Here is a 17,638-nt window from a genome sequence, read left to right on the forward strand (position 1 = left end):
TCATTTTCCTCTTTCTCTCTAGCTGGTTAGAACAAAAGGCTTCCATGCAAAACTCCTTAGGTTGACAGATCTGAGTCTCTCTACTACTCAATTTGTAACAGATTACAGTATATTTAGCCCAACGTTGTTTTTCTTGTTCTTGGTTTTTTTGTTTTGTTTTGTTTTGTTTTTGCGGTACGCGGGCCTCTCACTGTGTGGCCTCTCCTGTTGCGGAGCACAGGCTCCGGACGCACAGTCTCAGCGGCCATGGCTCACGGGCCCAGCTGCTCCACGGCATGTGGGATCCTCCCGGACCGGGGCACGAACCCGTGTCCCCCGCATCGGCAGGCGGACTCTCAACCACTGCGCCACCAGGGAAGCCCCTTGGTTACTTTTATAAAAATATAACCTAGAGCAGAATCACCTCCCTGCTCCACACTAACATCCCACCCACTCCTCTACTTTGACTCTGGAGAGTGAGAGACAGAATTAGGAAGTCAGTATCTGGCTTTCAATTTTCATAAATGCTTTTAACTCACAAACCAAAGAGAGAGACTTGAGATAAGATTCCAGGAATATTATTTGAAAAAGTTTAGACATATAACATCTAAATATTTTTTGCAACACTGGGGAATTTCCCCCCAGATTTAGGTGGAAATTTGCTACTCTCATATTCTTTAGTAATGTGTGTGGATTAGTTTTGGGGAAGCAGAGATCATCTATTTGAGGTGAGGGCAATGAACAAGAGAAATATGAGTATTAGAACTAATGAGACTTATTGTATATTCAGATTAATGAGATCTGTGAAATTTTGAGATAAATCTATCTATATCCATCTATTTATCAAAAAGGAGATAGCATTTAAATTGGTTTTCAAGCAGTGGGGACAGAGGGAGAAGACATCCTGGATGGGAAGAGTTGGCAAAAGGCGTTGTTGTAGAATAATTCAGCACAAGCTTGGTGAGAAATGTTTAGCTTAGGTCAGCAAAGTTCAGTTTAGCTCAGGTGCAGGACACACGAAAGAAGTAAAGGAAATAATGCTAGAAAGACAGGTTGGGGCCAGATTGGAAAGACCGCTGGATTCCAGGTTGGTAAATTTGCAGCGATGATGCAATGGACCCAAATATAATGGAACTGGGGGTTAGGAAATCTTTATCTAGTTCTTAGTTAAAGAACTAAGAGCTGCCATTAGTCTGCATGAACTTGGGCAAAACACTTGCCCTCACTGGCTCTTGGTTTCTTCATCTGTAAAAAGAGAAGTTTGGGTTCAATGCTCCCAGAGGTTAAACTCTCTACTGACTGTCTATTTTTCTAAGAAAATTGACGTTCAGAAAATTGTGATAAAAGTTTTTCCTTCTTGGATATTTGCTGTAATAGTTACAGAGGCTTGGAGAGGATCACCTGTTTAATTCATCATAAAATGCTCTTGCAATTTCATTTGGAATGAAATACTAAGCAAATTGTCCTGCATATAAGAAGAGAATGTGTAACATGAGCACAATGGATTCCCAGAATGTAAATTGTAATGTTAGGGTGCAAATACCTTATTAAAATTATGTTTCAACATCAACTTGTGAAAATACAATTCATCAAAAGCAACCACTGCATTTTTAGAAGCTGATGAAGTCTTCAATGAAGTCTAGTCTTCACAGCTAGAAGTAGTTTGGCCCATTATAAGAACTGTCTACAAGAACTGTCTAAATGTCCTTTGGCCCATTTTACTGAACTGTCTATCCTTGAATCACTTCCATACAATGACAGGTTTTTCTCTTTTAAAACAGTAATTTTCAAAGAACAGTCTTTTGACATTCCTTCAGAAAAATACTTATGTTGCAAGTGTTCACATTATGACAGCGTCTAACTTTTTCCCTAAATTAATTGATATTTTACTGATGATTTCTTAAAGGTTGTATATCTGTGATGATTAGTTTTATGTGTCAACTTGGGTAGGTTATGTTGTCCACTTGCTTAGTCAAAGACTAGTCTAGACGTTGCTGTGAAGGTATTTTTTAAGTGGGATTAGTATTTATAATCAGTTGACTTTAAGCAAAGCAGATTACCCTCCATAATGTGGGTGGGCCTCATCCAATAATTCGAAGGCATTAAGAGCAAAGACTGAGTGTTCCCAAATGAGAAGGAATTCTGCCTCTAAACTGCATCATAAAAATTCTGCCTGAGGTTCCGGCCTGCCGGATTTTAAACTCAAGACGGCAACATGAACCCTTCCTTGGGTCTCCCACCTGCTGATCTGCCCTACATATTTCAAACTTGCCCACAATCACCTGAGCCAATTCCTTAAAATAAAAATGTATCCTCCTCTCTCTCTCCACCCCTGCCCCCTCCCTCTCCCTCCCTCCTTCCCTCCCTCCCTCATTCATTTTCTCTCTTTTTCTCACCCTAATACAAGGAGGGCCTCAACTGGAGTATAAGATACATTTAGATTTCTCTGGATATATCTGGCCAAGCGGGTAGCCAGCACTCCATGAGAACATTCCCAGCACTAGAGGCGGGTTTGGCAGTCATGGAAAGAGGGAGCAAATGTGTGTGTACTATGGATTCAGATATATCAGAGAATTCAGAACAGCTCATGTGATGGCCCAACAGAAGTCTGTCTGTATTGAAAACTGGGAAACATTCTGAAGAATTTACCATTAAAGAAGAGGCTGGGCATGCTTTGGTTCTCAGAAGAGAGAGAGCATTTTAAGAAGAGCCTTGTGTTTGTTTACTCAGATGTCTTCCAGGTGAGAGTAAAAGCAAAAAGACCTATTTTGCTAAACTTTTTAAGATACTGGAATGCATTCAGTATTCCTTTAGGACTCAAGAAAGAGTAATGCAAGGAAGCAAGCCATTCTTTTACCACCACTTTGGTACCAGGAGGATGGAGAACTTCAGCAAAGTACAGCAGTAGAGGGGTACAGGATCCAGCCGGGACAGCCCAGCCTGGAAGAGCAATCCTAGTGCCCACCTGGCCTGGGGGAATTTAAGGTGGCCCCTGATGGGAAACTACCCTCCCTGGCATAGCAGTGGGAGAGACTCAGGTGCCTGGTAGAAGAGCAGTGGAAGAGTAGCAGTGTTCCTGATGCCTGGATATGGGCATATGGGATATCTAGATCAGAGCCATGGAAATGTCTAATGGAGTTACTATGGCACTTGACCAACTGGTGTCAGGCTTGATCCTAAGGGCATGTGAGAAAATCCATATGGCTCCACAGAAATGCATGCGGATTACTTTGCAAGAGGCAGAGATCATCTACCAGAGGTGAGGGCAATGAAAAAATGAAGTATGAGTCTTAGAACTAATGAGAATTATTTGTATATTCAGGTTAATGAGATCTGTGAAAATCTGAGCTAAATCTATCTATCTACCTATGTATACATCCATCCATCCAATCATCCATTAATCTATATCCACTTCAGAGTAACTGAAGTTACTTTGTGCTTTGGGAATCTGCATGTTTCTTAGATGGACAATGTCTTTAGAGCATGGATTCAGGAGAGGAAAGTGAAAAATGGTACAGTTTACAGGTGATAAAAGACAGGAGAAATGGATCCCTTTCCTTCTTTTATATAACCCCCAAACAACCTTCTCCCCTTTTCCTCTCAAAGACTGTTCAAAACAAACGAAAAACCAAACCAACCAACCAACCAAACAAACAAACAAACAAAACAGATTAAGACATGGTTATTGACCTTGAGGAGAGAAAATAACAGAACCTTATTTGGGTAATAAGATAGATAGATAGATAGACAGACAGATACAACTTAACCATATTTTATAAAAGTTAGAAAATATGATATAATGATACAGATGCAAGGCAATATATCTGAATCCAGGATGGCTGGGCTATACCTAATATAGCAAAAACATACATTAGTATTACATTTACATGTAAATCATTTAAAACAATACCTGACATAGAATAGTATTTATTTGATAATTAGAAATCATGTTAATAAACATGATTATGTCCTTATTTATATAACTTGCATTTTCCTAGTTTTTTTCATTGAACTAGTTATTTACATTTTGGGGGTAATTGTATGTATTCACACATTAAAAAATTAAACTAGTACACTGCAAAAGAGTACAACATGAAAAGCGAAATCTCCCCCACATTTCCAATTCACAGTACTTAAAATTTTAAACACTGGGATAGGAGACTTTGGAACAAACCAGAATTGTTATGGTGGATTTCACAGATAAAGCTGGTATTAACTGTACCTGAGTTTGGTTAATAATCATCTGATCAATTTCTTTTTTTTTTTGTTTTCTTTGATATAGTTGCTATTGTGTAAAGCTAAAACCCATTACAAAAGCAGGGAGGCAAAACTTGAAATACTATTGGATGCATCATGGTGCAAGGAAACAAAAAATAGAGAGAAAAGAAATCAGCAAAGACTTGGGTTTGAGTTTACAGTCTTGATTTGTATAAATATGAGTGAATCACTGAAGTTTTGGCTTTATAGTATATTTTTGTAACATCTCTACCTGCAATTATTTTTAAGATAAAATAAGACAAATAGCCACAAAAGCATTTTATAAAGGAGAATGCATTACACAGGTAAGACCAAACAATTTTAAACCATCAACAACAGCAGAGGCTAACAGATTCTTTTAATTTAAACGCACTTCCACTAACTAACTAATGCTCATATATACTGCAAATAATGTACTTTAAAAATGTTTATCCTGTAGTTATCTAAAGGTCAGATAAAAATTTTCAGCTAAATCTAAAACATATAGTCAGTTTTGGGGAAAGAAAGTATATTTATATGACAATATACACCTTCAGAAATAGCTTTTGTGTCATTTATTTCTTTATTCATTCCATAAATTTTTGTCGTGCATCACCTGCTATGTGCATCTACTCTGTGTTTTATATGCTGAGAAACAGCAGATAAGATGTGTATAAGATATTTTCAGATATCTCTTCTGAACTACACATTGCTTTGGGTTATGCTTTTCAAATATGCTGTGTTTTTTCTGGTGTAGATATTCATTATATACCCATGATTCCAAACCACTTTTTTATTGCTTCAATAAGTTACATTATAAAACGGTAAGTGATTTGAGAAGAATATTTGTGCAAAATTATAAATGATAGTGTCTCTCTTGCGATGAAGACAGATACTTATAAGAGGAACTAATTTAGCGAAGAACTAAAATTCCACTGATTAACAACAAATTACAATGAGGATATTAGCACCAAAACACTTATAGACACAAAATTGAAGATAATGCATTAGCATTAATATTTTACTATTAGTTCCCAAATGCTCACATTTTCAGGCTCTTAATTTTTCATATTACACAGTAAATCACATATAAAAATTAATTATGAGAGTATTGATAAAATGAAAATCCAGGTATTTGTTTACTCATGCTACTATACCCATCAGACAAAGGGAAAAAATTAATTACTATGTACCTGTTTAATTTTTCTTACAGCCATCACCTCCTTGTCTCTTTATTTTGGTGAACAGCTTCACTATCACTGAAATTATAATGAACTTTTCTTAGACTTTTCGTGATAGTAATTTTACAAGATTTCTATTTCCTTAATTACGCTCTGAAATGTTCCTTAAATATCTTGATTTACGTTTGGTTAATGTTAGTATCTATGAGCTAATTTTATTTTCAGCACATCTTTTAAAATAGTCTAGCTCTTTACAATGATAGATCGGAATACTGTTGTCATTAAAACAAAATAATGGAAAAAATAAGAAAGCCAAAGTTCAATTTTTATAAAATGTTTTTTCAGAGGAAGAATTCGACAGATGCTGAATTTGTGGAATGTCTACTTAAAAGTTTGTGGTAGTTCAGTTTACACTGAAAGTATGTAGTTTTATGAAAAACATTGATTTATATTTTAAAAACCAAGCTTAACTTTATAGCAGTGATTCGGCTGCAAGGGAGCTCTCTGAAAATTATCTATGTAGTCTTTTCAACACCCCGAGTTCCAACCTAATAGAATTTATGACAAGCAACCTCTTGAGTTTTGTGTAATAGAGCTACACAAGTGGCAGAAAGTGACTTTCTAATCTCCCCACATGAAATAGATATCCAAATATTTGCATATTTGGTAGTATATCCCTAGGAGGTGCTAGACTTGTACACATTTCCACAGTAGGGTGGAGAAAAAGTAGAGAGGGCAGTACAAGGATATCAACTTTGCAAAACAGTCTTTAAAAGTTGGGATATATGAGACAAACTTCCCTAAGCTATTGGAATTATTTTTTGGCAATTTTTTTTCTACAGTTCTAGGTTTGAATGCAACTGGGAAGTACAGTAAACACAGGGATGGGATTTTTAGTCAAGCAAGCAGGATGCCTTTGTTTAAGTCATAGGTCGTTTACTAACACTCATATGAAGTTTCACACTCATAGTAAAACAACAATTTTATGTTTAAAATATATATCCGTCTTTTGTTGTGATTACATGGAATTGAATTGCATAACTACTTCAAAGGTTTAAAATGATGGATTTTTACATCCTTTAACATAAGCAAATGAGTCATATTTATAGCCATGGGATGGCACCTCTCAGGGGTTTTGCACAAATTGTGTACTTATGAGCTTTGCATAGTCTGTGTAGTTGTGAGATACAGTGAAAGAAGAAGCAAATATTTACCCAATAGATGTCAAGCATTGGGGTCATGTGTCACTTCTCTGATACCAATCAACTTGTCTGGCTGTCAGTTTCAGATAAATTAGTCTGTCTCTGAACAGCCCTCTGAATACCAGTCTGGTATCCTGACACATTGTCTGCATAATCATATCTAGTTTTCATATAAATGAAAAAATTGATTTCTGCACCCTGAAAACAATGTTTATTGTTCATTTACTGTATGTTGATAGCCTCCCATGTCTTCAGGATAGAACATGAAAGATAGAGTTCCAGCACTCACAATCTAGTGAGAAAGACAACTAAGTCAACCAGTAACTCCAGCAGAGTAGGAGAAATGATATGAGAGACGGGAACCCAGAGAGGAAAGCTGTAAGTTACATGTCTATATGTGCCAGGTCAGTCCTTAGTCAAACACTATTATATTGTCTGGGTCTTTTGCATAAATGGATAAATGAATGAATAAATGAATGAAAGAACCACAAATCAACAGCCTTGAAAATATTTTGTTCTAATATTCTTTAGGTTTTACTTCCCAAAAAAAAGGAAGGAAGGAAGGAAGGGGGGAAGGCGTGAGGGAGGAAGGAATAGATATTTGTCTAATTTTAACTACCTTGGTGTGCAGTTGTAATACAATCATAGCAAAGTATACGTACTGTTATGGGCTGAATGATATCCCTCCAAAATTCATACATTGTCTCCCTAACCTCAGTAGCTCAGAATGTGAATACATTTGGATACAGGGTCTTTAAAGAGGTGATTACATTAAAATGAAGCTGTTAGTGTGGGTCCTAATCCAATTTGACCAGTGTTTTCATAAGAAGAGGAATGTTGGACACAAAGACACCAGGGATATATGTGTAGAGAGAAAAGACATGTGAGGACATAGCCAGAAGGTGGCCATCTGCAAGCCAAGAAGAGAGGCCTCAGGAGAAACCAAACCTGCTGACACCTTGATCTTGGACTTCTAGCCTCCAGCATTGTGAGAAAATAAATTCCTGTTATTTAAGCCACCCAGTCTGATATTTTGTCATGGCAGCTCTAGCAAACTACCATTTCTGTGAGTGGGTTAAAAGGATATATTATTCTTTCATGACCATAGTTAACTGAAGCAGGAATGACATGAGGTCATGCAGCAGGACAGTCATAAAAATCCCGGTTTACATCGCGTAACTCTTCATTACTGACTTTGAAGAAATGGCCCCTCTCTTATCAATACTACACTCTGCAGACCTGTATTTTCTACATTTATCTCCTCAATTCATGAGTCCCCAAAATTAGACAGTTCCCATTTAACATAAGGAGGCTTGCTTTAAACTTTAAAAACTAAAGCTAACATCTGATGACACATTTTAATTGACATGCTGTCTTTAAGAATACATTGATAATGTGATAAAGATATGAATATTGTATTAATATTTTGACACCACTGAATATTATTAATAATGTAAGAGAATTTCCCATCATTCTCTTACTTTAAACTTAGCTAGCTGAGATTTGTGAGTTGGGAGTCAGAAAGTTACAGCACCAAAATTTTAGTCCTAGCTTTGTCATTAACTAGCTTTATGATTCCAGGCAAATCAATTCAGTTTTCAGAATCTCTATTTTCTCATCTGCCAAATGGGAATAAAACTTTAACCTTTATACATCATTAGGTAATTGAAAAGGCTCATAGAAACTGGTACATACAAAAATATTTTGAAAATATAAACTATCAAGAAAAATATCAGGAAAAATTTATCTGTTCTTGGGATGAGGAAAATCTATCTAGTTTTCTTATCTAAGGAAGAAACTATGAAGGAAGGTATTTCTAGATTTTACTACAAGTTCAAGCAAAAATGACTTCATTGAAAAACCACCATAAATGAGGTTAAAAAAATATGCATGATAAAAATAGAAAAAAAAAAGAATTATAGTGCCATGAAAATGGTAAGCACACTTAATGTATGTTAAAAATATTTACAAAATATGAAGAAGAATCTTTAACTTTAAACAACGCACAAAACATCTGAGGAATTAATTGTAAGAAATTAGAAATGCATACATACAAAATGTTACATAAAAGGATGCTGAAATTGCAGTGTTGTTTACAATAGAGAAAAATTAGAAATAATCCAAATATTGTAATGATTTAAATACATTGTGAAATATGTAAAAATACTGCGCAGTCATTGAAAGCATAATTTAGAAAAGAATTTAGTAATTTGGTATTATGTTCACTATGTATTATAGTGGTAAAAGACTATAAAACAGTCTGACCCAAAGATATGTGTATATATGTGCATTAACAAAACAAGATTAGAAGATAGCAAATATATAAGTCAAAATGTAATTAGTCATTGTCTCTGGTAGGTGAAATTGTGGGCAAATTTTCTTTTACATTTTTTTCCAAAATTTTTTTTAGTATTTATAATTTACCATTTTGTAATTACTTTATTTTTATATTATACTTAATTTTGAATGTTATCCATTCATATATATGCATGATACAAAATCTAAAAGATGGAAAATAGCTTATATCAAAATTGTCTCCCTCTACTCTTGTTTCCCAATTATCCACTTCCTTCCAGGAGCTTAGCAATTATTACACATCTATGTGTCCCTCCAGAGGTAGTCTAAATATATAATCAAATATACAAATGTTTGTATAGATATGCTTTTCTGCATGAGTACTTCACATTATACACTGAAGAAGCTACCCTATTGGTAAAAATCTGCTCTTTCCATTAAATGACCGTACAATATAACAGTGTACATATTATTATTAGCCATAACTTGTTTAACTAGTCTTCTATTAATGTTCATTAGGCTTTTCATGTATATTATATTGTGTTGCATTATGTTATGTTATATTACATTATATTATATTAGTATGTATGTCTGCATGTGGCTAGAAAAATCCGTAACTTTGGAACAATGTCGAGCATAATAAAATGTAAAAGTCTTCAAGATGTTTTGGAGACTACCTATTACTATGTTTTGATTACTTCTATTAGTGTTATATAGCCACTAGGTTTAAACTAGCTAACTGAAACCAAAGTTAAGGCAATGTACAACTGAGAACTTAAAGGTTCTGTGAAGTTTACCACTCTGTCTTCAGCAATTCTTTTAGTGCCAGAAAAAAGTAGGTGACATTTTAAAGTATATACATTGAATATACACGAATGGATGGAGATAGGGCATCTAAGCTTTTTAGACTTGAGCTACAAAACTGATAACACAGGTGTGATGCTCTGTTAATGATACTAGGAGGGCTCTGAGATGTCCTATGCAGATGATAAAAATCAAGAAACGAATGGCCTTCCTTCAATACAAAAATGATAGAAAAATATTCTAAAAATTCACTTCTTATTTTGGAAAAAAAATCCACGCACTGACGGATTTGAGGGTCTCAAAAATGGGAGGAAATAGATCGACAAAACAGAGATTCAATTTTAAGAAAACAGACAGGACTTCACTGTTGGCGCAGTGGTTAGGAATCCACCTGCCAATGCATGAGACACTGGTTCGAGCCCTGGTCTGGGAAGATCCCACATGCCGTGGAGCAACTAAGTCCCTGTGCCACAATTACTGAGCCTGAGCTCTAGAGCTCACGAGCCACAACTACTGAGCCTGCATGCCACAACTTCTGAAGCCCGTGCACCTAGAGCCCATGCTCTGCAACAAGAGAAGCCACCACAATGAGAAGCCCTTCCACCGCAACGAAGAGTAGCTCCTGTTCACTGCAACTAGAGAAAGCCTGTGCACAGCAACAAAGACCCAATGCAGCCATAAATAAATAAACAAAAAAACAAATAAATAAAAATTAAAAAAAAAAGAAAATAGAATTTTAGGGAAATTCCCAAAAGGAAGAACACAGGAAGACAGCAGAGCTGAATGATTTCCAAGGAGACAGACGTATTACTAGCTGCACTCACACCAAAATTACTGGCAGTAAGATTCTAATATTTGTAAGTACAACAAATATTGGAGCCAAATTTTAGAATTATTAAGAGTCAACGTTTGGGGTAGTGCTCAAGCTCATAATGATTTTCCCTGTGACTGTATTTTTTTTGTTTGTTTGTTTGTTTTGTGGTATGTGGGCCTCTCACTGTTGTGGCCTCTCCCGCTGCGGAGCACAGGCTCCGGACGCGCAGGCTCAGCGGCCATGGCTCACGGGCCCAGCCGCTCCGCGGCACGTGGGATCTTCCCAGACCAGGGCACAAACCCGTGTCCCCTGAATCGGTAGGCGGACTCTCAACCACTGTGCCACCAGGGAAGCCGTGTGGCCGTATTTTTCTTTCTTCTCTTCTTCTAGTACCCATAGCCTGCCTCTTTGGTCCCAAAGTCGGACATAGGATCCAAGATGGAACAACCAGCATCCTTCCTCAGTATTTTTCAATCTGGTCAGGGAATTTCTCCAGGCATTATGGTATGAGCTCAGAGCTGCTGCTGACTATGTTCTCTAGTCCATGGAGAAAGCCCACAGTTACAACAGGGAAAGAATCCCATTCCAGAAAGAAACCAAAATGAAATAGCTGGACTTCTATCATTTGCAATGGAAAGACTCAGGACTCAGGACTCAAGTATATACTTACTTTGTAAAACCAAGAATGAATAATAATCACTGTTTTTGAAACAGTCAAACATTTGCTGTGGATAAAATCAAATATATTGTAAAAGGCATTTCTTTTCAATTTAAGATAGCTATCAAGCACTTAGGAGAATGAATAAAAGCATTTTCTTTCCAGTTGCATCACTGAGTCATTCTTTTACTAAGAGAAGTAACGTTAAGCTTTCCTGGGCATTAATTTTTTGTATCTGTGATACTATTTTGAAAATAATTTATAAAATTATTAAGGGAATTTTATCCTTTAGGGAACTGAAGCATTCATATAGACAGTAAAAAATATTGACGGAAGTACAATATGAGGAAAGAGTACTTTGAATTTAATTTCTGCCTCTTTTTTCTTAATATGTATTCAATACAACTAAATTCCCCTAATATCCCCGATGTCTGTGTACTGGGTACTTCTTTATAGCATTTACAGCTTTAGAGCTTTTAATCCCTCCTGGTCTCTATTTTTAGAGAAAGGACACCCTAATAATCTGAGAATGTAGTGTCTGTTAATAGAGGTATTCTCCCAGTTTGTTGAATTTTCTAAATCGGATAGAAAGACAAAGACTCTAAAGCTTATCCAGATGTGGTTTTATAATGATGTCACTAGGCTTTATTCCATAATCAGGCCCCTAAAAATATACAGTTTTAGCCTTTGTATCAGCAACAAGGTTAATGGAAATATGCACCAAGGGTAAATACTTTAGCAGATTGTGTCATCAGGAAATAAACACCATTTAAAAGGATTTAAAATAAGTAGATTTTATTTTACACTGACTAATGCACAGAAATATAATACAATAGAGCTGTTAACAAATAAACTTAATGCTTTTCTCTTCTCATCTTTTGCCATCTGTATTGTTAAGACCAATTAGCTTTTTGCATCTAAAGTTCTAAATTACTAGTTCCTTCACCTACTGAACGGAGACAATGGTTGCATAGGTTCAGCTGTGACTATTTCAGAGTAATGTCATATTTCAATCATTTACTTTCTAAAATGGGTTAGCTCATCCTGTATCATTACTTCAATGGCTACAGCACCTCTGATGATCTGACTGCCACCTTGCCTCTCACTACTCTTGATCACTTACCCAGGGTGCTCAGTCATATTAAACTGTGGGCTATTTAATTTTCATGAGATGCACATTCACAGCTCTGTGTCACTGACTATTCCACTATGGTTCTTAGGTTTGCCTGTCCTTCAGGTCTGAAACGCTACTCTAAAGCCTGCAAAAATTCACCTCCTCCATGCTACTTTATCTTCCTGATGAATTACTTCTTTCTTTGTTCTCACACCTGTTACAGAAAATACCACAGAGTGAACAGCTTCATGTTTAGTTGAGTATGTTTCCATCAAAGCAATTGAACTGGGAATGTTTTGAGGGAAAGATGAAAATATCTTAATCACATATGTAACATCCAACCTCCGATGTAGCAACTTGTACATGGCAGATGCTCAACTAATATTTCCTGAATTAAAATGAATATGTACTGTAGAGACATGCCTGCAAGGGATGTTTGGTATTAAGAGTCCTTATTATGATTTAACAATACTTGTACTATTTCTACAACTAAAAGCACGTGTTCATCGATCATTTACTATTTCCACAAAAGAGTTGTGAGCATTAACCATTTTTTGCATGTATTATCACACATAATTCTCACACTAAGTCTCTGAAGTAGGTACTGTTATTTCCATTTCACCAGGAAAGTAAGGCTCAGCAAAGTCACACCTGCATGATTAGGCCTCTGAACTTTGCTGTAGGAATTCTAAGGATGACTCTCATTGACTCTCACACTTGTACGAATTCCTCTCCCTTGAGTGTGGGTGGAAGCTGTGAATGTGGGGAGATACCACTCCCATGATTACCTCACCTTATATGGAAAAAAGAGATGATCCTGGTGTGCCCAATCTCATTATGAGCCCCTTTTAAAATCAGAGTTTCCTCCAAATGCTAACAGTGGAAGCCAGAGAGATTCAAAGCATGAAAGGGATTTTATGCAAGAGATGATCTGCATTACTGAGATGAAGGCAGCCAGGTGAGTGCGGCCTCTAGAAGCTAAAAGCAGCCCCAGGCTGACAGTCAACAAGGAAACAGCGACATCAGCCCTACCACTGCAAGGAACTGAATTCTGTCAACAACCTGAATGAGCCTGGAAGCAAATTCTTCCCCAGAGCCTCCAAAAGAGAGCCCAAGCTGCCCAACTCCTTGATCTTGGCCTTGTGAGACCCTAGTTAGAAACCCAGCTAAACCCACCCAAACTTCCTACTTACAGAACCATGAGCCAGCAAATGAGTTTTATCTTAGGCTGTCTACTGAATGTCCCTGTCAGTTAGGTGCTGCTGTGAGACTGAGTTATGGCCGTTAGAATGTGGGCAGAAGTGAAATATGTCACTCTCAGGTCTAGCCCACAAAATTCTCCAACTTATTATCCTTCATTCTCTTTCCTCACCTACTACAGCAATGGAGAGAACTCCAGAGCGTCCTTGGGATTCGTGTTAAAGATGGCAGAACCTTCATCTGCCTGTGTCCTCTAATGTGTAGAGCGAGGAAGCTCTAGCAACCAAACTCTTTGGCTGGTAACTGAACAAGAAATAAATTTCTATTGTGTTTCTTCTATTAGAAACTAACGTGTGTGTGTGTGTGTGTGTGTGTGTGTGTGTGTGTGTTTACATCATCTAGGGTTATTCTAACTAATATAGAGAAGGTTTTATCTGATCTAAGAACTCAAGGAGAATGATCCAGACATATAAAGACCTGGAAAAAGAGAACTCCAGTCAGAGTAAGCAGCCAATTCAAAGGTCTGGAAAAATAAGAAGGCTTGCTGTATTTAAACAAACAAATGTAAACAGAAAGAAAACCGATGTAGCACTACAGATATAAATGGTAGTGGGAGAATGATCTGAAATAAGGCTAAGAAAGTAGATGAGAGCCAGATAAGTGTTGTAAGCCAAGAGAAAGACTTTGGATTTTATTTTAAGATTGGATGTGAACCTGCGGTACAACACAGGGAGCTCGGCTCTGTGACCACCTAGATGGGTGGGATGGGAAGGGGAGGTCTAAGAGGGAAGGGATATAGGTATACATATAGCTGATTCACTTCGCTGTACAGCAGAAGCTAACACAATGTTGTAAAGCAATTATACCCCAATAAAAAAATAATTAAAAAAATAAAGATTGGATGTGAGAGATGAAAGGAGTCCAAAATTCAATCCAGGTTTTTATTTCTGGCAAAAGAGTGAGGAACATTATTGTTAGTAACACTGATACTAATAGTGTTTATGTTCTCAGTAGTGTTTCTGAGATGGGAAGCTCAGGCAAAGGAATGCATTTTATGGGAGGTGGTAGATACAGTGAATTCAGTTTTCAGGAGTTGGAGTAAAATGCCTGGAGCAGGAGGGTCCGATATGTGGATAGAAAAAATGTCCATGGCTTAGGAAGAGTGTCTGAATTGGAGATGAGGACTGAGTCATCACAGAGACATTGTGCAGAGTATTCCAAGAAGAGCCCTGAGATAAACCAACATTTGTGGGTGGAAGGAAAAGAAGAGGCTAATACACCAGAGCTTGAGCAATAAGAGGGAAACTGAGGTGGTGGGTGTCACAGACATCAGGAGAAGAATGTTCTGGGATGGAAAAATGATCAACAATCTGTCCAAGTGTCATGAACTGTATGGCCTTCATGTTGGCCCTGAATTGGCTCTACAAGAATTTTGATAGCCCAGCAAGAATGGTTTCAATTGCATGGTGAAGTCATTGTGGAGTCAATGGAGGGGGAGAGGGCAGAGCTTTGTTCCCCCCAAAGATATGTTCAAGTCCTAACCCCTGTACCTGTGAATGTGACCTTGTTTGGAAGTAAGGTCTTTGCAGATGTGATCAAGTTAAGAGGAAGTCATACTGGATTAGGGTGGACTCTAAATCCAACATGGCTGGTGTCCTCATAGGATAAGAAAAATCTGGACACAGGGAGGGCCCCATGGAATGAGAGAGGCGGATACTGGAGTGAGGCAGTGGCAAGCCACGGAATGTCATGGATTAGCCACTGAATAACACCAATTAGCCACAGAATGCCACCAATTGTAGTGACCACCAAAAGCTGGTGTGGGCTAGGAAGAAGCCTCCCTTAGAGTTCTCAAAGGGAGCAGAGCCCTGCTGACACCTTGATTTACGACTTCTAGCCTCCAGACCATGAGAGAATCAATTTCTGTTGTTTTAGGCATCTGATTTGTGGTATTTTGTAATGGTAGCTCTAAGAAATACACAGGAGGCTAGGAGGCAAAGCAAGTGAGCCAGTGGAGGTAGGGAATGTGACTGTGAAGGTGAGAAAGGCAAGGCTGGGACCATAAGTGGGAGATGAAACTCAAAGCCTGTTTTTCCCATGTTTTTCCCTCCACATGTAAGAGTGTTGAGCCTATCAAATGCTGATGGAAGGAGTTAGTGCAGGAAGAGAGAGAAAGACACAGGAAAAGTAAGGCTGAAAGAGAGGTCCTCACAAAGGTAGAGAAGATGACCTAGAGGGGGAATTAGTCCTCGACAGGGGAATGAACACTCCTTTGTTTCCTAAGAGAAGGAGGGAAACACTGGTTCTAATGTAGGAAATGTTCCATGACAGCAAACTGAGGAACCCCATCCAAGAGCTTCAATTTGAGGTGAAAAACCGTCATCTGCTGAGATTCAGGGAGATCAGAGCTTGAAGAACTGTGGACAATGACTGAAGAACTGGCACTGGCAAATGTGAGACTAGGGAAATAAAGAAAGGTTGAGAGCAAGTATTTAGAAGCCAATTGGAGATTGGAGAACACTAGCTATCAGAATGGCACCCATCTGTATGCTTAACCAATTCTCTTTGGCAGAGCTCAGGAAGCCCCAGTGTGGGTGTCAAAAACACAGACAAATATATTTGATCTAGTTTTGGTGGGTTTTCACTTGAATATATTGTAATAATAATGGGGCAAGAAATGTGAGAGAATTGAAAAGAAAACAATTCAAGCTCTATACTCTGGAGCTACCTCAGAAGGAAAAGAAAGACAGGGTCTAATAAAGCAAAGAGATGGAGGGGTTAAGAAACTGAGAGTTTCAAAGAAGAACCACAGATATGTTCAGTGTGAGTAAATGAGTGAAAGAGCTGGAAAACGGTTGTTTGTAGTGGAATAGTGGAATATGTGGATTTAATGTGTTAGACATGGAGCATTTCTAAGTGATGGCAACATCCAGAGTACCAAAATGAAAGCAATTAACTTAAGACTGCAATTAAGTTTCCTATAGATGAGAAGGTAAAGGATCTGAGAGGCTGAGTTGCCAAAGGATTGTTCCCATGACAGTTGAAACAACACAGGATGCTGGCAGATTTGGGGTGGAGAATGAAGAAAGGGGAAAATCTAAGTGTTCAAGTCTTTGCTGAATCAGGGAACAAGGGTAAGATGTTAGTAAAGATGATCAAAACAAAGAAAACTTCTACAGCCAAAGAGCATGGGTCTCATGGATCAATGAGTATTAAAGGAAGGTAGAAAAGCTGGGGTGATGTTTGGTAGGAGAAGCAGAGGATGCCGACCCTGTCCCCTTGATTTCTGCATTACATGGGACATCAAAGACTGATTCACACCTACTTAAAATGGCTGAAGAAGAAATTTCTAGCTTTAGGGGAGGGTCAGTTTTCATTTATTTCAAGAAGATATAATAAATATAACATGAAGAGTATGAAGCCTTCTCTAACCATTTCCCACTGAAATAGAATCTCCATGAGGGCAGGGCCTTTGCATCTTTTGTTATCTATTGGATCTTCAATGCTTAGAAAAGTATTGAGTGTCTACATAGTGTCTACAGAGTAATATTCACAATAATATTCAATAATATTCAACTAATATTATTATGAATATTACTCAATAATATTGAGTAAATAAATGTCCATTCCAGATAAAAGTGATTATCTCCTTTCTAAATAATTTTTATTACTGACATGGGATATACCAGTTTTTAAACTGATTTTGAACAGATGCCTTATATTTTCTAATATTTTTTAGGTATTTGAGGAAAGTTTTATAATGCTATTAATCACAGCATCAAATAAATAGAACAGAATTACAGGATGAATTGTGTACTGTCAAAATTCATATGTTGAAATCCTAGCCCCCAGTATTTGAGAACATGACCTTATTTGGAAATAAGGTCATACTGAGTGAAGTTAAGTCAGACAGAGGAAGAGAAATATCGTATGATATTCCGCTTATATGAGGAATCTAAAAAAAGATATAAATGAACTTATTTACAAAACAGAAACAGACTCACAGACTTTGAGAACAAACTTATGATTACCAGGGGGGAAGGGTGGTGGAGAGGGGTAGTTAGGGAGTTTGGGATTGACATGTACACACTGCTATATTTAAAATGGATAAACAGGAGATTTGTTTAAGATGGCAGAGTAGAAAGATGTGCGCTC

General features: G+C 37.4%; 1 protein-coding gene across 1 annotated transcript in view; it reads right to left on the bottom strand.

Moving 5' to 3' along the window:
* The window catches only part of USH2A (usherin), a 777,251-nt gene that overhangs the window by 417,372 nt on the left and 342,241 nt on the right, over positions 1-17,638 (bottom strand). The gene's annotated exons all lie outside the window — the stretch shown is intronic.

The sequence above is a fragment of the Delphinapterus leucas genome, chromosome 1 (genome assembly GCF_059928025.1).
Source record: "Delphinapterus leucas isolate spDelLeu-1000000601 "Yukka" chromosome 1, BTC_Dleu_Yukka2, whole genome shotgun sequence".
In the NCBI taxonomy this organism is placed as follows: Eukaryota; Metazoa; Chordata; class Mammalia; order Artiodactyla; family Monodontidae; genus Delphinapterus; species Delphinapterus leucas.